General features: G+C 45.7%; 1 protein-coding gene across 2 annotated transcripts in view; it reads left to right on the top strand.

Moving 5' to 3' along the window:
• Positions 1 to 24,518, top strand: part of LOC120718025 (alpha-2-macroglobulin) — a 93,612-nt gene that overhangs the window by 14,230 nt on the left and 54,864 nt on the right. The gene's annotated exons all lie outside the window — the stretch shown is intronic.

Below are 24,518 nucleotides of genomic sequence, written 5' to 3'. Positions count from 1 at the left end.
ACAATCAATCTAACAGATGCTTATTTTCATGTGGCTATACACCCGAAACACAGGCAGTTTCTGAGGTTTGCATTCGAGGGCGTAGCCTACGAATACCTGGTGCTACCGTTCAGGCTGTCGCTCGCTCCTCACATCTTTACGAAAAGTGCCGAGGTAGCACTAGCGACCATCAGAGAGAGAGGCATCCAAGTCAGCAGATTTCCTTGCTTGTTTGGAAATGTGCTCCCTTTCCAGCCGCGCACGTTTGTCGGAGCACAGAGTGGCTGCATTTCATCGCCGCCTCGCTCAGTTTCAGCTGGGACGCAGACGGCGATTCCAGACTATATTACTTTTTTTTTTTTTTTGGTCATGATGGCATCTATGATCGCCATAGTGCCACTTGGACTTTTAAAGATGAGAGCTTTTCAATGCTGGACCCTCTCTCACCGCCTGTGTGCATCGCATCACCTCCGGAGGAGGCTGATGGTAACCGCGTCTCTCATGCTAGCTCACCGTCCTTTGAGGGAGTCCAGGCTGCTGCAACAAGGCTCTCGAATTGGGAAGGTGTTGTTTTACAAGGTAGTGTCCACAAATGCTCCCCTAACTGGGTGGGGAGCGCTGTGCGAGGGTGCATCAGTGAGAGGGATCTGGTCCGCAGCCCAGCGCGAGCTGCACATCAACCACTTAGAGCTGTTAGCAGTATTCTTAGCTCTAAAGCATTTCCATCCAGTCCTGGAGGGCCAGCATGTCTTAGTCAGGACAGATAATTCAACAGTGGTGTCTTACATAAACAGGCGGGGAGGAACACGCTCTCTTCCCCTGTTGAAGCTGTCTCACTCTCTGCTGTTATTGTCCAGTGTTCATTTTCTGTTTCTAAGAGCCACCCATGTCCTGGGCCACCTGAACCTGGGGTCGGACCTTCTCTCCAGGGGGGTCCTCTGGTTCCTCTGGTGAGAGAATGGAGGTTACACCCTTTAATAGTGACTCAGATTTGGGATCTATTTGGCAAGGCGCAAGTAGATCTTTTTGCTTCCAGGGTAAATACTCACTGCCCCCTGTTCTTCTCCATAATCGACCACGATGCACCCTTGGGCATGTACGCGCTAGCGCACCAATGGCCAGACGTGCTCTTGTGTGCATTTTCCCCCAGTGGAAATGATATCTCCAGTTCTAGAGAGAGTGCGTTGGCAGTGTCTCTGATTCTAGTGGCTCCTTGGTGGCCCACAAGGTCGTGGTATGCAGAGATTATCAGCCTTCTGGCACCAAGTCCTTGGCAGCTTCCTCTCCGCACAGACTTCCTCTCTCAGGCAGGAGGACCCGCACCCGGATCTGTGCCGCCTTCATGCTTACCCGCTGAGAGGTTAAACTTGATTGCTAAGGGTTTGCCACCTAGTGTGATAGCGACAATTCAGAGCGCTAGGGTCTCATCTACTAGAGGCTTGTGCGCTTACAAATGGCGAGCCATTCAACTTTATTGTCATTGCACATGCACAGGTACAGGGCAACGAAATGCAGTTTGCATCCATCCAGAAGTGCTTTAGTGATATAGATATATTACAATATATATTAGCAATAATATAGATATGTGAGTATATTACAGAAATGGGTCTATTATGGTATGTTATAATGTACACGGTATGAAGTATGTTGTGAATATTCTATAACTATAAGTATGTACAGGCTGTAGTGAGTACAAGCTATGCACAGGCTATGAACAGGATATAAATATGAAAAACTATACAGAATATGAAATAAATAACTTTACAGAATCTGAGATATACAGCTATACAGAAATGGGAACTATGCAAGTTGTAAACAGTTGTAGGATTAAAGATTATCGTATGTACAGAATGATTATTTACACAGAGCTATACAGTAGTGCAGTTAAGATAAGTGAGATATGTGGATAATTCTACAGAGGCTATATAAAGTGCTGGTGGTTGTGAGTGGTGGTTCAGTCCATGTTATTATTGTGTGTTTGAGGGTACAGTTGTCCATTGTGGGTGTGTGTATGTTCAGTCCATGAGTTTAACGTGGGTCAGATGTCAGGAGGCAGAGTTCAGGAGTCTGACAGCTGTGGGGAAGAAGCTGTTCCGGTACCTGGTGGTCTTAGTCCGGAGGCTCCTGTGGCGCCTCCCAGAGGGCAGGAGGGTGAAGAGTCCATGTGATGGGTGACTGGGGTCTTTGATGATTTTCCCAGCCCTTTTCAGACACTGCTTCCTGTAGATGTCTTTTATGGCAAGAAGTGGTGCTCCGGCGATGCGCTGGGCAGTTTTCACGACCCTCTGCAACGCCTTCCGGTCCGAGGCAGAGCAGTTCCCGTACCAGACTGTTATACAGTTGGTCAGGATGCTCTCGATGGTGCAGCGATAGAAGTTCACCAGGATGTCTGAGGACAGGTGGTTCTTCCTCAGAGTCCTCAAGAAGAAGAGGCGCTGGTGAGCCTTCTTGACCAGCTTGGAGCAGTTGGTCGTCCAGATGAGATCCTCGGAGATGTGGACTCCCAGGAACTTGAAGCTGCTCACACGCTCCACAGCCGTCCCCTTAATGTGGATGGGTGGATGTGGGTCAGCATTCCTCCTGTAGTCCACGATGAGCTCCTTGGTCTTCTCGGTGTTAAGCAGCAGGTTGTTTGTGTCGCACCACTCAGCCAGACGATCCACCTCCTCCCTGTAGGCGGCCTCATCGTTGTCACTGATGAGGCCAATCACCGTGGTGTCATCTGCAAACTTAATGATGGTGCTGGAACCATCAGCAGGTCTGCAGTCGTGGGTGAAGAGGGAGTAGAGGAAAGGGCTCATCACACAGCCTTGCGGTACACCGGTGTTCATTGTGATGGTAGATGAGCAGCGGTTATCCGGCCGGACATGTTGCGGGCGGTTGGTCAGGAAGTCCAGTAACCATTTGCAGATGAGGGAACTGATGCCCAGGGGCCCGTTCTTCGTACGTCGCTTACTACATCCAAGATCAAATGACACATCCAAGACCAAATCATCGCGCTAACCGTGAGCTCGCTAATCCGGTTCTCTGAACACACCTGCTGTTGACGATTAGTACAGCTGGATGAAGTAATGTGAGATCACTGGGTGTCGTAAAAGGGGCTACGCATTGATAGTAGAAACATTGATCGGCAACCCTCTGATTGGTCGGCGAAAATGTCGAAGGAGAGCGCTCGGTATTTTTCGGCAGCAGAGCAAGAACTCTTGAGTGAGGGATTCCAGGAGTTTCAGAGTTTAATCAGAACGCAAGGGAACACTGCAAAGGCTGCAAAAGCAAGGAGCGAGGGCTGGCAGAAAGTTGCTGACAAATTAAACTCGTAAGTGATTTAATAATAACAATAATAATGGAGTGGATTGATATAGCGCTTTTCAAGGCACCCAAAGCGCTTTACAATACCACTATTCATTCACTCTCACATTCACACACTGGTGGAGGCAGCTACAGTTGTAGCCACAGCTGCCCTGGGGCAGACTGACAGAAGCGAGGCTGCCATATCGCGCCATCGGCCCCTCTGGCCAACACCAGTAGGCGGTAGGGTAGATTTATTATATTACACTATATTATCCAATATTATATTACATTATATTATATTATAATATGTTATATTATATCCCCTTACACATTAGAGCCACAACAGGACCCACTAGAACATGGGAACAAGTAAAAGTGAAATATAAGAATATTCTACAGAATGGTAATATTTATCACTTATATTGCTTTTAGTCTCTTGCAAAGAGACCCTGAAATAATCTGTTTGTTTATAACAGCAACCAAGAAAAGGGCAGAGCACAAAAAGACAGGTGGTGGTCCTGCACCCCCTCGTCAACAAGTTGGTTAAGTGAATAATACCCTCACGGGAATATCGATATCTCTCAATGAGCACACTGTCGCGCTGAGCTAAAGGATCCTGTCTATCCCGCAATATACGCTGAATTCTGGAAACTCTCCTTATCGATCTTGCACCTTCCGCAATGGGTGGCTCGCGTAAACGGACAGGACATGGCTGCGACAGACTTCCCAAATCCACCTTCGCTTTTATAGCCGTGGTCTCCCATCTTGATTGCACGAAGTAATTTACTATTACTACTCTGACATATGAATTACATCTGTAATAATCACATACATGTAATAGAATGTTAATAGTACATTTCCCTTTTTTAGGAAATGACCTGTATGTATCTGTGTGACATCAATAAATGGATCAAGTGCTGCATTATCTTTAGTTACACTGATGTTATTTATTTATGGTGAAACAGTGGTGGAATATCGCTGTTGCTTTCGTATAAATGAAGCGGACATACCTGCGTGGCCGCGATCTAATCCTGTTTACATAAAGTAAACCTGCTCCCGAGCAGGTTTACGCTTACGGCTCTGTTGCTATGGCAGCAAGTCCCGGATGAGCTTCGGGGAACCGAACGATCCAAGATCACGCGAAATCGTCAACAATCTAATCCAGCTAACCTACTTAGCGAGGTACGAAGAACGGGCCCCTGGTCTGTCCGTTTCCTGATGAGTTGTGAGGGGTGGATTGTATTGAATGCTGAACTGAAGTCTATAAACAGCATTCTGGCGTAGGTGTTGTTGTTGTCCAGGTGTGAGAGGACAGAGTGCAGTGCGATGGAGACTGCATCCTCTGTGCTCCTGTTCTGGCGGTATGCGAATTGGTGGGGGTCCAGGGTGGGGGGGAGACAGGATTTGAAGTGTGCTAGAACCAGTCGCTCTAAGCACTTAGTGATGATGGGGGTGAGTGCTACTGGGCGGTAGTCATTGAGGCAAGATGGGTTGGAGTTTTTGGGTATCGGGACGATGGAGGTGGATTTGAAGCAGGCCGGTACCACAGCGTGGGCCAAGGACAGGTTGAATATGTCTGTCAGCACTCCTGCAAGCTCCCCAGAACACGCTCTAAGAACACGCCCGGGGATGCCATCAGGACCTGCAGCCTTGTGGACATTGATCCTGCTCAGCACCGCTCCTACATCGGTGGGGGAGAGAGTCAGAGGTTGGTGGTCTGGCGTCACGTCTGCTTTGGTTGTGGTTGTGGGGTTCCCTTGCTCAAAGCGAGCATAAAAGTTGTTGAGCTCGTTGAGGAAGGAGACATCAGAGGATGCGGGGGAGGGTTTGGTGGTCCTGTAGTCTGTGATGGTCTGGAGTCCTTGCCACATGCGTCGGGGGTTGGAGTTGGAGAAGTGTTCTTCTACCTTCTTTTTGTAATGGTGTTTGGCTTTTTTGATGCCCTTCTTTAGATTAGCCCTGGCTGTACTGTAGGCGTGTGCATCTCCTGACCTAAAGGCGGTGTTGCGGGCCTTCAGCCTTCAATGGTGCCAGGACCGCCACACTCTCCCATTTCAGTGCTCCATTGTGGATGTTTTGACATTCCTGCAGGAGCTGCTGGATAAGGGCCTTTCATTTTCGACAATTAAGGTTTATTTAGCAGCTATATCTGCTTGTCATATTGGCTTTGATGGGGTGACACCAGGTGCACATCCCCTCGCCATACGTTTTCTGAAAGGGGTTCGCCAGCTGAGACCTGTGCTTAAGTCCAGTGTCCCTGCTTGGGACTTGTCTTTGGTGCTGGAGGCCCTTTGTAGCTCCCCGTTGAACCTATTGAGTCTGTGGATATGAAATTTCTCTCATATAAGACTGCATTACTTCTCACTTTGGCTTCGGCAAAGCGAGTGGGTGACCTTCATGCGCTGTCTGTGCATCCCTGCTACACACAGTTCTCTCCTGATGACCACAAAGTCGTATTGCGTCCAAATGCTGCCTATTTTCCCAAGATCATGCCTGCATCTTATAACTCAATGGAGTTTGAGTTGCTGAGCTTTTACTCCCCTCCTTTTGCACCTGAGGAGCAGAGGAGGATGCATTCTGTTTGTCCAGTGCGTGTGCTACGCACCTACATTTAGCGCACTCAGAATGTGCGTTTATGTGACCAGCTGTTTGTCTGCTTCGCTAATCCAAATAGAGGTAGAGCTCTGTCCAAGCAGAGGCTGTCCCACTGGATTATAGAAGCTATCTCACTGGCGTACAGCACCAAAGGTCTTGCTTTGCCCCAGGGGTGAGAGTTCATTCCACCAGGGGGATGGCAACCTCATGGGCTCTTTTTAAAGGGGTGCCTGTAGGTGATATTTGTGCTGCAACTACTTGGACACTTTTGTGCGGTTTTATCGGTTGGACGTTACAGCCCCTTCGGTGGCTCATACTGCCCTTTCTGCTGGGTCTAGCGCTCACTAACGTGGTGGTGGTGGTCCGATGCCAGTTCGGTGGCTGCTCTGCAGGGTGTGTATATTTCTCCCATACTTACGTGTTGTACCGAGTGAATCAACTGTAAGGGACGAACAGTTATATCTATAACTTCTGTTCTCTGAAGGAGAGGAACGAGGTACAACACAAGGTGGCCCCACTGAGCAGTTTGGCTCGGTGAAGAGCGGCTATCAAACTGAGGGATGACTGTGATGACAGCGGCTATATGTGCAGGCGGGGCCGTGTGCGTGTCATCACACGTCATCCGCCTTAAAGGCGTGAATAAAGGTTTCTTCAACTGGGACACACAAGGGCGTGATATCCCATACTTATGTGTTGTATCTCATTCCTGTCCTTCAGGAAACAGAAGTTATAGACATAACTGTTCGTTCTTGATTATCTAATTATATTTTGCAAGTTTAGCTTCATGCTAATAATGTAGCTGATTTGCTTATTAGTCACGTGACTCAATATTATCTTGTTCATTTTGATAATTGCTGCCATGCTTTCTTTGGTTCTTCCTCAGTCAACAAAGGGGAGATGTCTGTGCCGCTCACTCGGATGTCAGACCTGGCACCATTTGCCCAGGTGGTAGTTTACACTTTGATGCCCAGTGGAGAGGCTGTTGCTGACAGCCATGACTTCCCTGTTCAGCTCTGCCTCAATAACAAGGTAGTACATTACCACATTAAGACCTCAAAGCCACTTGGGAATGTAGTGAAGGATGTGTGCATTTTAGAGAGCTAACATAAGGATAGACAGGCTTAATCTGTTTTCCGCCTCGGTATCTCCCACACAGGTGTCTCTGAAGTTCTCCTCCCTCCAGGAGCTTCCAGCAGAGAGGACCACCCTCAGTCTCAAGGCTCACCCTGGGTCCTTGTGCTCTGTTAGAGCTATTGACCAGAGCGTCCTGCTGCTCCAGACTGAGCAGGAACTTACTGTCAGCTATGTACGACAATCATTCGTCCTACTTTGATCCATATTAAGAACACTACCATTACTATAGTTTGGTTTTGTAACATCTTCCACTTTCTACACCACTCAAAAAAATTTAATGCGTAGAAATAAGAAAATACTGGAAGACCTGTTGGCTCTTAATCAATTAAATATTCAAGGTAAAAGTTCTTGAAGTTTAAAAGTATCTGAACAAACTAACATACATTGAAGTAGAAATATTGTTTTTAATTGCTTGATGAAAATCCTTTGCTTTCACATCCATCGACATCAACCGATGCAGTGTTTTCTCCCTTGAGCTGTTTTTTTTGGCCTTTACTGCCTTCAGTTGCTGCTTGATTGTGGGCCTCTCTGCTGCTGGTTTTGTCTTCAGTGTCTGACTTCACCACTGAAGAGTATCTCATTTCTTTACCTTGACAAGTCTTTGATTGTTTTTGCAGGTATTATCCATTTGCCCTAATCTGATCTGTTTTCTGGCATTTGGCTGAATCTGAGCATAGAGTGCAGCTCTGTACACTTCACAATTCATCCTGCTACATCTATCAGCAGTCACATCATCAGTAAACATGAATGGCCCAGTTCCTCATGGCCTCCACCATGTTTGACAGATGATATGGTATGCTCCAGATCCTTATTTGTTCTCCTTTGGACTTTTCTCTTCTGGTCATTCTGCTACAGGTTTGTTGGTTTCGTCAGTCAAAATACCTGTTTAGGGTCTCGTACAGGTCTTCTAGTCAAGTCCAATCTGGCCTTCTTGTTGAGTGTAACTAGTGGTTTGCATCTTGTTGTATACCCTGTATTTCCATTCATGAAAGCATCTACTGATTATGTACTTTGACAATCGACGGTCTACCGCCTCAGGATTTCTCTTGATACTGCTAGATGGTGTAAAAAGGTTTTTCTTAACCAAGGGAACAAATCTGATCATCAGCTTCGGTTGTCTTCCATGGTCTTTTGATGGTAGTATTCCTTCATTGTTAAGAATGCACTAAATTGGTCATTTGGCCACTGCTGAAGATTTTGTATCTGATAGGTTTATTTTGTTTTTTCAGTGAAATGATGGCTTCTTTTATTTGTACAGACATCTATTTGGACCTGGATTTTGAGACTTCCTGTGTGAAAGTTGAACATTTGGAAACGACTCTTTATTTTAGTAATTAGCAAACAGGCCTTGCCTATAAATTGTATAGTCACTTTTGAGTCTTGGCGGATGGATTCACAATCATACCAAAAATCATAGTTAAAAATTAAAATCATCTTGAGGGCTGTGGACGATGCAGTTTCTCTGATTCCATCTCTGTCTGCTCTGGCTCCTGGGGGGCTGTGGCCATCACCTCCAAAACCATCTTTTTTTTTAGTCGGTAGTGTTATTTCTCCAGTGCATTTGTTGTCACCTTCATTTGCATCAAAGCAAATATATATTTTATAATATGCCTCATTCACCCATTCAAACCCACTAATACAAACACTTTTTTCCCACACCTGAGTGCTCCTAGAGAGTAGACAATAATCTATGTAAGTGGTTTGCTGCTAATGGATGATAAGAGAAAAAGATCACCGCTATCACCCCACCAGGCTCATGTACAGATGTGTTTTCATGCAGGTATATAGTCAGCTGCCTGTGGAGAAGCTGTCTGGGTACTCCTATGATGTTGAGGACTCAGAGCCATATCCCTGCTACCCCTTGCCAGTGCCAGATATGGTAATAGATGCAGATTTGGAGACAGCAGGACCGCCAACAGCACCGCCAACAGCACTGCCAACAGCACCACCAACACCGGCCATTGTGAGCGACAATCTGGGAGCACGGCGAGAAACGCGCTCGATCTACTATGGACCAGGCAGTCAGAAGAATGACGTCTACAGCATCTTTAAAGTAAAACATTTGTTCATCTAATCTGATGTCTGACTGAAACTACACAGTAATATTAATGTCTCCTATTAGCTGCAGAAGACATGATTCAAGATTCAAAGATTCAAAGCGTTTATTGTGATGTGTACAAAGAAAAGCATTTCTCTGTACGATGAAATTCTTTCTCTGCTGTCCACACACGGATGCCGGATATTATGTACAAATAGAACTAGAACAGATAAATACAAATAGTATGAATAAATAAATGGAGACAAAAAATTGAAGTATTAAATAGATTTGTGTGCAAAAGAACTATGAGCTTAATATGCTGGTTTGATATGTGAGATGTGCAAAAATGATTATTACTGTTAGAATAGGTCAGCGGTTCAGGAGTCTGATAGCAGTGGGGAAGAAGGAGTTGTTGAGTCGAGATGTTCTGGATTTCACACTTCTGAACCTCCGCCCTGAGGGCAGAAGTGTAACCAGTCCGTGTTGGAAGTGTGTGGGGTCTTTGAGGATGGCGGCAGCTCTCCTCTGGACTCTGCGATGGTAGATGCTCTGCAGAGAGGGCAGCGGGGTCCTGGTGATCTTCTCTGCAGTTATTATCACTCTCTGCAGGCGTTTGCGGTCCATAGCAGTAGTGTTGCCGTGTTCAGTGTCCAGGTGAGGTCCTCACTGATGTAGACGCCCAGGTATCTAAAGCTGCTCGCCCTCTCCACACCAATCGCTGCAGTATCGTCCGCAAACTTCAGTATGGTGTTATCCCTATTTGAGACGTACAGGGTGTAGAGGATGGGACTGAGGACACAACCCTGTGGAACGCCAGTGTTTGTAATAATGCTGGTCCTGTTGCCGATCCTGACCGACTCGGGCCTACCAGTCAAAAAGTCCTGTAGCCAGTCACAGAGGGTGGTGTGCAGGCCAAGTGTTGCCAGCTTGTGAGTGAGTTTGTGTGGGATGACCGTATCCTTTTTGTTGCTGTAATCAACAAAAAGTACCCTGATGTATGAGTCTTTGTTTTCCAGATGGGAGAGGGAACAGTGAAGAGCGGCAGCGATGGGGTCTGACGTGGAGATCCACGTCTGGGATGTTACACCACTCCCTTAAAGCACTTTGTAATGATTGGAGTGAGTGCAACTGGTCTATAGGGGGGCGTTGGGTGAAGGTCTGTGAGGTCTGGAGGGGTCTCGAAGTGGGTGTAAAGTCCATTGAGGTCATTCCGTAGACCGCCTGCAGAGCTGATGGTGTTGATGGCGGCCCTGTACTCTGTGATGTGCTGTAAGCCTCGCCACATCTGCCTGGGGTCAGCAGAAGAGTAGAAGCCATCCAGCTTCTCTCTGTACTGCCTCTTAGCCGCTGTAATAGCTTTCTTCAGTCCCTACTTCGCAGCTTTGTACTCCGTCTCATTCCCTGATCTAAATGCGAGAGACTGAGTACGCAGCATGTGTCGTACCTGACTGTTGATCCAGGGCTCCTGTTTGGGGGGGGACTTCCTGACGTGTGTGGTGGGCACAATATTGTCAACACAGGCGCTGACCCAGTCACATATTCAGCATAGTCCTGTATGTTGACAGAGCAGTTCTCCTTGGTGGCTGCAGTTTGAAACACATCCCAGTCTGTTTGAGCAAACAGTCCTGTAGGATGCTCTCAGTCTCTGGGGTCCACAGTTTAACAGGTTTGATGACAGGGTTCTTTGTTTCAGCTTCTGCCTGTAAGCTGGGTACATGAACAAAGAGATGTGGTCAGACTGTCCAAAGTGGGGGCGTGGTGCAGCCCTATATGCACCACATATGTTACTGTAAACATGATCCAGGGTGTTCTTGTCAAGGGTAGGAATGGCCACGTGTTGGTGGTATTTTGGGAGTACAGTCCGTAAGTTGCACTTATTAAAGTCACCGGTGACGATAAAAACAGCATCTAAATGAGTTGTCTCTAATGCGCTGATGACGTCATGGAGTTGGCCGAGCGCTGCCGCGGAGTCAGCTTGCGGCTGGATGTAAACAGTGGCCAAAAACACAGCTGAGAGCTCCCGCTGCAGATAGTAAGGGTGACCTTTTAGGATTAAAAACTCCAGTGAACACATGGAATCCCCCCCTCAAGTCCGGTGGAAGGGTAAAGTCCGGACGATTGTGTGAGTTACCGATGTCCAGTAGTGCCTGTCTTGGATATGTTAACAGCAGGGCTGGACTGGAACAAAAAATCGGCCCGGGCATTTTGACTAGAGACCAGCCCACCAAAAATGTGACGTCATTCAGGGGTAAAACCGCAAAGGATTCTGGGAACTTGTGGCAAGAGGTAGTAGCGCATGCAGGCTTTCAATTGAACTCAGTTACACAGCGATAAAAAGAAACACAAAAAATGGCAAGAAGCTGTTGTATTATTAACTGCAATAGCCGGTGTTGTGCCAAAAACTGATCGCTCATATTTAAATTGCTATGAGTAACTTGTTGGGCTATAATATGTGAAACATATGTCAAATGCATCCCTCATGGATGACATAAAGTCATCTCTCCATCTCCATCTCTCTCTCCTGCTCTTTTATTTCTCTCTCTGCTGCTCTTCTGTCTCCTCTGTCACAGACTTCTCCACTTTTGATGATAAATCAGCCTTTTTGAGATTTTGAGGAGTTTGAGAAACTAACCTTAAGCATAAAATAAGCGGGTCTCTCCTCCTCTTGCCTCCCCTTTCCCTTATCCACCTGCTGGCCTCCACCACTTGCTGATGTTGCCCTATTTTTTTCTGCACCTCCTTTCCTTTTTTGTTCTCCATTTTTCTTTAGTTCGTCTATAAGATTGCTAAACAAGGGGGAGGGTGCATCCGACCTCCTCGGCTGTAATTGGTCCAGCCCAGAGTCGATCATGACCAATTGGCCAATCCAACACCTTTCATTATTTATTACACTTCCAAAAAAAAAAAAAAATCGATCGGCCCATAAAAACAAAAAATCGCCAGCGGCCCACCGGGCAAATGCCCGGTATGCCCGATGGCCAGTCCAGCTATGGTTAAGAGTGCACAGCACTTATCCAGTGCAAAAAGAACAAAAAACAAACAACAACAAACAACAAGTTGGCATCTGAAAGTGGAGCAAGCAAACACGTCTGCCTGGAGGGGCGCCAGGATGTTTGCACCAGAAGTAATGTCATATCTATCTATATGTCTATCTAGATATTCATATGATCTATATCAAGATATCTTTTTTTTCTCTGTAGGTCTTTCACACTCTTCGAACCAAAGTTTGGTATCATTTAGCTGTACCACATCCTTCTTTCCAACTGTACGGTTTTTGTTCTTTGGGGGGTTTTTTTTTGTCAATTTGCCACTCTTCTTCCTTCTTTACCTGTTTCTGTTTCTCTCCATCTATCTCCAAATCTTCTTTTGTGTCTTTGTCCTTGTATTTAAAAATAAATAAACAAATAATTGCTGTATCTCTGTCTTTACCATTTCTGCTTTTTCTTCCCGAGTCTCTATTGGTGTCTTTATCTCGCTCTCTAGCAGTTTGAGATCTATTTAAGGTAGCATAGTTGTTATGCCAATGTTGTTTTATTTTGTTTGTTTCTTGTTTTTTGCTGTCATAAGTAATAATCTATGGTTTTACTATGACTTGTTTTTCTCTTTCTCCACTTCTAGGAAATTGGACTCAAAATTATGACGAACTCTGATGTGAAGAAACCTTACAACTGCGACGAACTGAGCTTCTATTTCAGTGTAGAAAATAGTAGGTCACTGCTATTCTCTGTTGACTCCAATGCCCATTGATACAGCCTTAGGAAGAACTGTTGTTTTTACAACTTGTGTAACTGTAAGATTTATTTACACTTGCAAAAATAGTAAGCGAATCTCTTGGAATCGCCACCATTTCTGGCTTGCTTTCTTTAATGGGTTCTGTTCTTTGTCCGAGTATGACAAATGCAGTCTGACTAATCAAACTCAATCAGTTGTACTGTTCATGTCTTCAAAGCTCCTTACTTTACTAACTGGTGCTACGTGGTCTATGGTCTGAGATCCCTCAGATAGCAGTTTCCTAGATAGAATGAGATGGCTAGATATGAAGCTAGGAGTTACAGGCAGTACAGCCACAGCAGTTTTATGTCTGTATGTATGTTTTGTGGAATGCATCAGCAAAAAATTGGCAAACATGTTAGCAATACCAGTAACTTTAAACATTTGGCTTCCTTTATAAGCCATTGCTTATAAAGGAAGCAATGGCTTATAAAGGTGGCAGAGCAGGTCAGCCACTAATCAGAAGGTCGGTGGTTCGATCTCAGGCTGCTTCCTGGCCACATGCCAAATATCCTTGGGCAAGCTGCTAACCCCGTGTTTGCCTACTGGTGGTGGTCAGAGGGCCCGGTGGCGCCAGTGTCCGGCAGCCTCGCCTCTGTCAGTGCGCCCCAGGGCAGCTGTGGCTACAATGTGGCTTGCCATTGCCAGTGTGTGAATGTGTGTGTGAATGGGTGGATGACTGGATGTAGTGTAAAGCACTTTGGGGTCCTTAGGGACTAAGTAAAGCGCTATACAAATGCAGGCCATTTACCATTGCTACAAGGCTAACATTAGCATTTTATACTAAGGATGTTCCTGTCGACTAAATAAGGAAAAAAAAAATAGACTGACTAGTGTAAAACTAAAAAACACTCAGGTAATCAGTTAGATTTGAGAAATGTTTAATGGAAAATGTCAAAAAATAATAACAAAGGCATTTAAAAATCATTTATCAAATTCTTACCATAGATTAACAGATTTAATCTATGGTGCATCTCGACAACAATGTGTCATCTAAAGGCAGATGGCTGCACAACATTTAGGACACAGTAATTTACCGGCGTTGGGCATCAATTTAAATTGTAACAATTAGGTTAAATGATTAATAAGTCTGGTATCACCTAGTGACAGCAGTGAGAATTAGTTGGCTATTTGCGCACAGCCCTATTTTACACTCATAGTCTAAAGGCCTTTACACACCGGATGCGTAAAATCCATGCAAATATATCCTGAAATTTTTTTTCTGGACTCGGATATCCTTAATACAGCCGTTCAAACCCACCACATAATTTCACTGGATGAATTTGTGGTATTTATTTTTTCAAACTGAATTATTTTTTTCTAAGTTTTCACATGCGAATAAACAGATCTGACCAATCAGACCACTGCATTTGGCAAAAAGTTACCTCAGACGTACAGCTACATGTTGCTCCGGCTCCCTCGCCTCGATTTCTCTGCCTCCACATATGTGGTCTCAACTCTGCCAAAAAAGGGCTCAAACTGACACTGATATCCTGAAAAATGTGCAAAAGTGGTTGTGATACAGCTTAGACTCCTGTATCCAACCATGAAATTGTCCTTGTTGCTGTCTTCTCTTGAGAATTGGATGAACTCAGAATCCTGTTTACTTACTGTTTACTCTTTTCTCTGTCTAAGGGTGGGTAGCTTGTCTAGTTTCAGTAATGAGGTTATCAGTTATCCATCCATCAATTCATCTTCTTCCCCTTATACGGGGCTGGGTCAAGGGGACGGCAGCCTAAGCAGAGAAGCCTAGACCTCTCTCTCCCCCACCTCCTTCCAGCTTGTCCCCTCGGCAAGCTAGAGGAGGCTGGTGTTCCCAAGCCAGCCAAGAAGTATAATCCGTCCGGCATGTCCTGGGTCTGCCTCCTTCTGATGGGACATGCCCGGAACACCTCAACCAGGAGGTGCCCAGGAGGCATCCTTGTCAGATGCCCGAACCACCTCAACTTTCTCCTTTCAGTATGGAGGAGCAGCAGCTGTACTGTGAGCTCCTCCCAGATGGACGAACTCCTCACGCTATATTTAGGGAAGAGGCCAGGCATCCGTCGGAGGAAACCCATTTCTGCCGCTTGTATCCACAATCTTGTTCTTTCAAACACTACCCACAGCTCGTGACCTTTGGTGAGGGTAGGGATGTAGATCGACCGGGAAATTGAGAGCATCGCTTTTACACTCGGCTCTGTCCTCACCACAGCAGACCGATACAGCTTCTGCATCACTGCACAGCATCATCTGTCAATCTCCCGCTCTCTTCTTCCATCAGTTGTGAACAAGACCCCGAGATACTTGAACTTCTCCACCTGGGACAGGAACTCGTACCCTGACCCAGAGTGGGCACTCCACCCTTTTCCGGCTGAGGACCATGGCTTCAGATTTGGAGGTGCTGATTCTCATTCCCACCACTTTACACTTGGTTGCACTGGAACTGTTCCAGTGCAAGCTGGAGGCCATCACCCGATGAAGCCAACAGAACCACATCATCTGCAAAAAGCAAAGATGAGATTCTGAGACCACCTAAGTGAAAGCCTTCCACCACTTGGCTACACTTAGAGATTCTGTCTATAAAATTTATGAACAGAATCGGTGACAAAGGGCCACCCTGGTGGAGCCCATCACGCACCAGAAACGAGTCTGACTTATTGCTGGCTATGCGGAAGAAGCTCCTGCAACGGATTGAATGACCCGTAGCAATGGGCCAGACACCCCATAGTCCCAGAGCAGCTCCCACAGGACACTCCGAGGGACACGGTCGAGTGCCTTTTCCAAGTCCACAAATTGAATGTAGACTGGTTGGGCAAACTCCCATTCAAGTATTGTTGAGTGGGTAAAGAGCTGGTCCAGTGTTCCACCACCAGGACGAAAACCGCATATTTCTTCCTGTGTCCGAGATTTGACTAACGAATGGACTCTCCTTTCCAGCACCCTGGCATAGACTTTCCCAGGGAGGCTGAGGAGTGTGATTCCCCTGTAGTTGGAACACATCCATCCTCCTTAAAGATGAGAACCACCATTGCCATTCCAGAGGTAGGCCCCTGATCTCCACGCAACATTATAGAGACGTGTCGAACAAGACAGTCCTAAAACGTCCAGAGCCTTCAGGAACTCAAACCTCATCCACCCCAGGCGCCCTGCCACCAAAGAGCTGTTTAACAGCCTCAGTGAATTCTCCCCCAGAGATAGAAGAGTCATCCCACTCGTCCCAGAGGTGGCCTCCGCTCCTGGCTGAAAATGACTCAAGGGTTCCTCATAATGTTACTGGAGGCTAAGGTAAAGCCATCCAGAGAAAGTTAGATACCATATTTCTAAGATTTTTATGGTCAAATACAATAAAGTTTTATCTGAATTTAGAAGCAGAAAATTAGAGGTCATCCAGGTCTTTATGTCTTTAAGACATTCCTGCAGTTTAACTGTGTTATCTGGCTTCATGGACAGATAGAGCTGGGTGTCATCTCCATAGCAGTGTAACCCAGGAGATGTTACCCTTTTCCCTGGGGTGGAGACAGACAGACCGTCCCGAAGGCCCCGCATCCCAGACCCCAACCAGACGGCCAACTCCTCCTCCCAGCCCCCCGCCCCAATGGCTAACAGAGAATGGGGGGGTGTGAAGACCCCATACCTCCCTCCTCATATGTGGTGTTGCTGCGTGCTGTTCTAAAGTGCATTTAAAACACGGGAGGGCATGGTGCTTCCTGCCAGAGAGCAATAGGTAACAGCACGGCCCCTCCTGAGAACCCTCAATGCCTACATGCATTTAAAATTGAGAGGTGGGCACTTCTGGCGCCGGTGCCCACCTCTCAATTTCTTCTTTCAAGAATTATTCAAGATTTTTCAAGAATTTTTGAGATAAAAAGGAAGGTTGGAGATCAGCCTATAATTAGCTAAGACAGCTGGCTTTTCAAGTAGTGGTTTATTTAATGGTTTAATTCAATTTCATTTATTTACAGCTTAAAGACCTGTAGTAGATAGCTAATTATTAGAGAGAGAAACATTACATAACACAGAAGGCTTTATTTGGAGAAAAGGACTCTAAATAAATAACAATGGTACTGAAAGTAGCTGTACATAATGCCATATCTGTGAGATGATTACGAGTATTTTTTTCACTAATGGTTAAAATTTTATTTAAGAAATTCATGAAGTTGTTACTAGTCCATGTTAAAGGGATGGTTGGCTCAACAGAGCTCTGACTGTTTGTCAGCCTGGCTACAGTGCTGAAGCGAAACCTTGGGTTGTTCTGATTTTCTTCAATCAGTGATGAATAGTAAGATGTTCTAGCATTACGGAGGGCCTTCAGAGCCTTCAGGAACTCAGGGCAAAACCTTATCCACCTGAGGGGCCAGCCAAGGAGTTGTTTAACTGCCTTAGTGACCTCACCCCCAGAGATATACGCGTCGCCCCTCTCGTCCCCCACCCTGCTTCCTCCGCGGATGATGTGCCAGTGGGATTAGGGAGGTCCTTGAATTATTCCTTCCACATCCTGACATTGTTTTCAGTCGAAGTCAGCAGCGCTTCACCCTCACTATACACAGTGCAGGTAGAGCACCGCTTTCCCCTCCTAAGTCGCCTGACGATTTGGCAGAATCTCAGTCTGAAAGGCAGTCCAAAAGTCTTTTTCCATGGCCTCTCCAAACTCCACCCACACCCAAGTTTTTGCTTCAGCCAGTGTTGGTACTTACTGCTGATACTTATCACCTGCTTCTGAAGTCCCACGGGCTAACCAAGCCCGATAGGACTCCTCCTTCAGCCTGGTGGCTCCCTTCACCTCTGGTGTCCACCATTTGGTTCGGGATTTCCATCACGACAGGCACCAACCACCTTGCGGCCGTGGCTCAGTGCAGCGGCTTTAGCAATGGAGGTGCTGAACATAGTTATTTCGGACTCAATTTCCACAGTCTCCCTTGGAATGCTGTTGAAGCTCTGCTGGAGGTGTGAGTTGAAGATCTCGTGGACCAGGTGTTCCCAGCGCACCCTCACTATACGTCTAGGTGGCAACTCCAGACTGAGATGGAGTCCAGCCCCTCTCCAGGAGACTGGTTCCAGAGCACAAGCCGTGGTTGAGCTGAGGCCACCAGGGAGGTGACATTCTATGTCCCGATCACTAGTTTTAGAAGTCGGGGATCAATCTGCTAGGGCCTGGCTGCTGCCTGACACACATTGCACCCAACCCTTGCCTCGTGTAGGTGGTGGGCCTACAGGAGGATGGTCCCTTTTTCGGGCTGTGCCGTCCGGGCCTCATGGACTAAGCCTAGCCACCAGACCAGGATGAAGTTGACATTTACGCAAAAGCCTCCTGACAACATGGCCCCTGGGATCCCTGGACACACAAACCCCTCCAAGGTAACAATTCATGGAGGGGAGGTTATCAGTTATTTTCTTTATAAATGAGGAAAGAAAATAACTTAGTTCAGGGACTTTATGCTGATGGTAAATATGGGTCACTTTCCAGATGCTTCCATTGTTTTCTTTCCCATTCACCGCCGTACCTGTCCTTCCACATTATCTTTATTTCCTTTTCCTCCCTATTAGCATTTCCTGTTCCTCTGCTGCGCTCAGGGCAGTTGGGATGCTACACTGACTTCACCATTTGGTGGTGATGGTATTAGAAAGTACAGCCTATCCCGGTATTGACTTCAGTTGGCATCTATATATTAAGCTGAAAGCCCGTTTTGGAAAGTCTAGCTTAGCACAGCTTTAGTTGTTTTTTGAGAGAGTGTAAGATTTTTTTTGTGTGTGTTTTTAAATCCAAGAATTTGTTAATTGTTAAAAAAGTACATTTTTAATTAGTGGAGAAATATTAGCTGAATGCATAAAACACTAAGTGTACCTTTTATTCCTTTTTCCAATTTCTTTGTAGTTTTTCCGAGCTGTTGTTATGTGTTAAGTGCAGGAAGCTGAAATGACCTCAGTGGTTTCCCCAGAAAGTTTATTCTGTACATCAGGATGCCGCATTTCCAGTAGATTTAACATTTCCGTCATTATCCAAGTCACTCCTGGGATGCTAAAAAGTTTCTCCCATTAAAAATGCTGCGTCTAAATGTACAGACTCAACTTTCTGGGGTTTCCTTACCTGGATTTTCGAGCAAGCATTGGAAGTAACACAATTATTATAACTTTTGGTTTATTTAAAAAAAAATAAGGAAGGAACAAAGCCTCCCCATTTTTCCCTCCCCATTTAAATGCTCTCAGGGCTGGACTCACCGATCCCCTTGGCCTTCAACATGATGCCTGAACCTGTACTTACCACGCAGATGTCTAAAGTGGACAGCAAAAAGGAGACTATCAGAACGTTCTTCCCTGAGACCTGGATCTGGGACCTCGTTACTGTGGGGTAAGATTAACATATCTTATGAAAAGAATCACAGCACTGTATTTTTTTATGACACTGAAACTGTTTTTAGGTAATCAAATGTGAATAACATGGATGCTCATTGTAGTCCAAATAACAGAATTAGTTGTATTCGTTAGCAGATATTAATGACTAACGCTTATGTCAGTGATATTTACTGAACAGAGGCTGCTGCTTTCCCTTATGTTCCACATCTTAAAGTCAAAACACAGCTTATCATGTATGAAATTCAAATGCATTTGAGTAGACACTTGAATTCATCAGTGTAAGTATATATAAATATACACTCATCAGGCATAACATTGTGACCACTGACAGGTGGAGTGAATAACACTGATTATCTCTTCATCATGGCACCTGTTAGTGGGTGGGATATATTAAGGAGCAAGTGAGCATTTTGTGCGGTGTTCCCAGTCTGTGTGGTCGCTATCTATCAAAAGTGGTCCAAGGAAGGAGCAGTGGTGAACCAGCGACATGGTCACAGAGACCCATTGATGCACGTGGGGAATAAAGACCGGCCCTGTGTTCCATCATCAGAGCTGGACCACGGAGCAATGAAAGGTGGCCGGGTGTGAGAAATCACGTCTTACGTCACGTGGATGCCCAGGTCTCTTATCTGGGGAACATCTGGCACTAGGATGCACGATGGGTAGAAGGCAAGCCGGCAGGTTTCCACTGGGAAACCTTGGGCCCTACCATCCCTGTGAATGTTACTTTGACATGTAGCACCTACTTAAGCATTGTTGCAGACCATGTACACCCTTTGATGGAAACTGTAATCCCTGATGGCCTCTGTCAGAAGGATAGCCCCCCATGTGGGACGTGCTGGACAAGTCTGATCTGTGGAGGCCATGCCTCACAACTTGCAGGATTAAATGATCTGTTGCTGACTTGGTGCCAAATACCACAGCACACCTTCAGGGGTCTGGTGGAGTCCAGGCCTCGACACGTCAGGGCTGCTTCGTAGTAGGCAGGTGGTCACAATGCTCTGCTTGATCAGTGTATTTGGGGAAAAATGCCATAGTACCTGAACTTTAAATGTCACGTCTGGCTGTCTGTTCAAACAGAGATAGTGGGTTGGTGAGCATGGAGAAGACGACCCCTGACACCATCACTAAATGGGCAGCCGGAGCATTCTGCGTATCCTCTGTGGGCTTTGGTGTGGCTCCCAACACCGGACTTACTGTGTTCCAGCCGTTCTTTGTCAGTCTCACCTTGCCATACTCTGTCATCCGAGGAGAGGTGTTCACCCTCAAAGCCACAGTCTTCAATTATCTCTCAAAGTGCATTATGGTAAAAAAAACAACCACATCTGCTTCTTACAGATCTTTTGTACTTAAGGGCATCCACAAGTAAGATGACACCTGTCAGATTGTGGAAAACATTTGTGAAAATGCTTGGATATGTTTTTGTTTTCTTTTGAAATTTCATTGTATTACTTTGCATCCGGGCACGGTGGTTAGCACTGTTGCTGCACAGCAAGAAGGTCCTGAGTTCAATTCCACCATCAGTGGAGTTTGCATGTTCTCCCCGTGTCTGCGTGGGTTCTCTCCGGGTACTCCGGCTTCCTCCCACCGTTCAAAGACATGCAGCTTGTGGGGATAGGTTAATTGGATAATCCAAATTGCCATTAGGTGTAAATGTGCGAGTGAATGTGAGTGTGAATGGTTGTCTGTCCCTGTGTGTTGGCCCTGCGACAGACTGGCGACCTGTCCAGGGTGTACCCCGCCTCTCGCCCTATGACAGCTGGGATAGGCTCCAGCGCCCCCAGCGACCCTGAAAAGGATAAGCGGAAGCGAATGGATGGATGCTTTGCATCCGATGTAGCGTTTTCAGTGTAACAAAATCAACTTTTGGGGATTTACTTACCTGGATGATTGAGCATGCATCAAGACGTATTACTTTGTAGTTTTTGTTTTGTGTGACAAATGCGTCACTAACTCGTGCTGTGTGGATGAGTGGTTCTGAAGAAAGCTGCAACCCAAAATGATGGCTGGGAGAACAGACGATCTCACGAGCACATGTTTAATCAGTCCTCAGTGCGACGCGTTACTGCACCAGTTTGTTGCATTCGTGTGTTCTGTGTTTGGTTTCTGGCTGTAGGTTCAGGTAACACTGGCTGCCTCTGACCAGCACACCTTCAGAAACTGTGATGGCTGCATTTACAGCGTGTGTCTTTGTGGAGAGGAGAGCAGGACCTTCTCGTGGATTGTAACTCCGACCACCCTAGGTATTTCATTCTTCCCTTTTTCTTAAGTGCTTATTATCCAGTTCAGGAGCCTCATCAACTTGTGATAGATAGCCGGTCCATAGCAGGACCTGTTTTGGTTTTTATGGTTGATAATCATGACTCAGTTCTGTTTGATTTGTAAATATATTTGTTTAGTTTCCTTGAGCCATGTGTGGATTTTCAGTATGCCACCAATGTAAACAAATGAAAAATGGAAGAATTGCAAGCAGCAGATCTTCATGTTTCAACAGTTCCTAGAAATATTTCTTGTTGGTATCAAATGATCCTCTACATCAGAATTCCTTACAAAGGGATTCCTTACTGGGCCTTTATTTCTTTATTTTTCTTTTTTAATGTTTATTTATAAGATTTTAAGTTCAAAATTACATCAAATCACACAAGACAAAGGAAACCAAATTCAAACCAAATTCAACATCCAAGCACAGAGAAAAGAAACAAACATCAAACAACAAAAAACCACCGGTTAGTCATTCCAGATCAAAAGTACAGGAGAAATGTTCCGATGCTGCAGACAGAGTCCGAAGACAATGAAGTCAGACAGGGCAACAGAGAGTTCACCCAGGCCAGACCATTCGTCCGGGCCCGAGAAGGAGTTTGGGTCCGGCAGACGTGTAGTTTCACATCAACACAAAGTGCAGTCGACTGGGTTAAAGATAATGTTCAATCTCTCTCCCCAACCAATCACAGCAGATGGCCCCGCCCCTCCCTGAGCCTGGTTCTGTCGGAGGTTTCTTCCTGTTAAAAGGGAGTTTTTCCTTCCCACTGTCGCCAAAGTGCTGCTCATAGGGGGTCATATGATTGTTGGGTTTTCTCTGTATGTATTATTGTAGGGTCGACCTTACAATATAAAGCACCTTGAGGCGACTGTTGTTGTGATTTGGTGCTGTGTAAATAACATTGAATTGAATTAAATCCCCATTAATGTGACTTAGAAAAGAGCCCCAGCATTCGACAGATGTAAAGTGAGTGTCAGCAGGATGATAATGAACCTGTTTAATATACAAACATGCAATCATCTCACAGCAGTCTGGGCCTTTATATGCAGAATATTGTAATATCTCACTAAACGGACCAGGAGCCACCTTTCATTATGTGGAGATTTGCAGGCATGGAGGTAAAAGAGGGAACTAACTGAAAAGATGCACAAATCCATCACCAAAGCAGGCCGTAATGAACTGGAATATACAGAGTGGTCTATTCATACAGTTCTGCAGATGAAATCAAAACAGAATGCAGTGATTGGCAAATCTCATAAATCCACAACAGCAGAACACAGTTGGAACATTTTAGGTGTTTTTAGAGCAAATGGACCATTTTACTAAAATCAATGGGAGCAGCATACTTGTGTGGCATCCCTTTATTATTATTATTATTATTATTATTATTATTATTATTATTATTATTATTATTAAAGTTTAAAATTAGTTTTCGATTTTTTGGGGGAAACGGGAATGCTGTGTCCTCTGGACTAGAGAAGGCAGGGACCACCAGCTCCACACCCTGCAGCTCTGATGGTATGGAGGTGCACTGTCGGCCTCCACATCAGGAAAAGCACCAGTATAAAAGTTTTTAGAGCTGCATCCATATTTCAGAAGACGATGCTAAACCGTGTAGTGCAGCCTTTACAGCAGCGTGGCTTAACAGTAGAAGAGTCTGAACTGTTGGATGAACCAAAAAATCCAACTACAATCCTGTGCGGGAAAAGATTGGGACAACATTCCTCTCCCACAAGTGCAGATGTTCCCAGGTGTGTATGGACTGCTGTTAAAAGAAGCATGGATGCTACAGCGTGGTAAACATGACCCCGCCCATGGTTTTTGAGGTGTGTTCTTACCACTAAATTCAAATTAACCTCATTTCGTTTCTTAAAACTGTAGTTTTTATTTTCTGTTTACTTTATTCCCATCTTTAACCATGTTCTGTTTTGTAGGAGAAATTCAAATGGAAGGCGGTCCCTACGCGTCACATGCTGTGTGGCGTTTTCCCACCTTAAAGGGAAAATGTAAACAACTTTGAGTGTCTTTGTCTTCGTTAAACCAGTTTTAGCTTAAACAGGACATGTCAGATTCAAATCAGAAAAAGAAGTGAACAAAACTTTATTTCTTTTTTTATTGATTTTGGTCTAATCGGCTGTTTGAAGACTGTCACACGGTGTCAGCCGCTCACAGCTCCGCTCTCCCCCAGCTCCTCATTACCAGAGGCAAATTCTCTAACTGTACAATGCAATTTTCTTGGCTTTTAAATGAAATACTGATGTTGTTTCTTTCGTCCGACACAATCTCATGCTTTGAGTGAAAAATGAGACACAACGGGGTAATTAATCCGTATTGAGGGCACTGAGGCTGTGCATCTTCATTGCGGGAAGCGAAGACGGGCGGCTGTTGTTGGAGCTCTGCCTGTCCTGAAAGCAGAGGATTTATATCAGCCTCCATCAGCAGGGATGGAGATGAGGCTCTGATGAATGTCAAATTGCGCTCCTCTAACTCCCCCTTAGAGGAATGCTGACAATCACTTGTACTAACAAGTCAGGTAGTATCTCTGACGAAACAGTCAGAAACCTCTCCCTCAAGGGGCGATCTGTACTTGTCCTCCATGTGAAGGATTGTGGGCTGTGATGGAAGGAAGGTGGGGGTGGGAGACAAGCCGTGTGCTATAATAAGGCAACAAATGGGGATTAATGAGGGCAAATGCGATGGGAAACTGGGAGGAAGGAAACACAGCGAGGATAATGAGTTTGCTTGAGAAGCAGATGGGAGGCGGTTTTGCCTCTGTACACACAACACGACAGTACGGCGGGGGAAGGGAGCGGTAATCGATACAGGCGTTCCACAGTGACGCCGTGTGTGTTTGCTCACAGGTAAGGTCAATCTGAAGGTCAGCGCTGAGGCCCTGAAGACCGAGGCGCTGTGTGGCACGGGTGGCCACAGTCCCTGACGTGGGTCGAACTGACACCGTGATCCGCACCCTGCTGGTGGAGGTCAGTGACATGACAAACTTAAGGTGTTCACAGGTCCTAAGCTGATAGACGTTGTCGTAGTATTTTGATCAGTTACATTGTGGCGAGAATAATGTCAGAATTTTAAAATCTTTCGGTTTAAGTGGCCCACAGATTT

Source organism: Simochromis diagramma, unplaced genomic scaffold (genome assembly GCF_900408965.1).
Source record: "Simochromis diagramma unplaced genomic scaffold, fSimDia1.1 OVJJ01000024.1, whole genome shotgun sequence".
NCBI classification, from domain to species: Eukaryota; Metazoa; Chordata; class Actinopteri; order Cichliformes; family Cichlidae; genus Simochromis; species Simochromis diagramma.
This window is presented reverse-complemented; position numbering and strand designations above follow the sequence as displayed.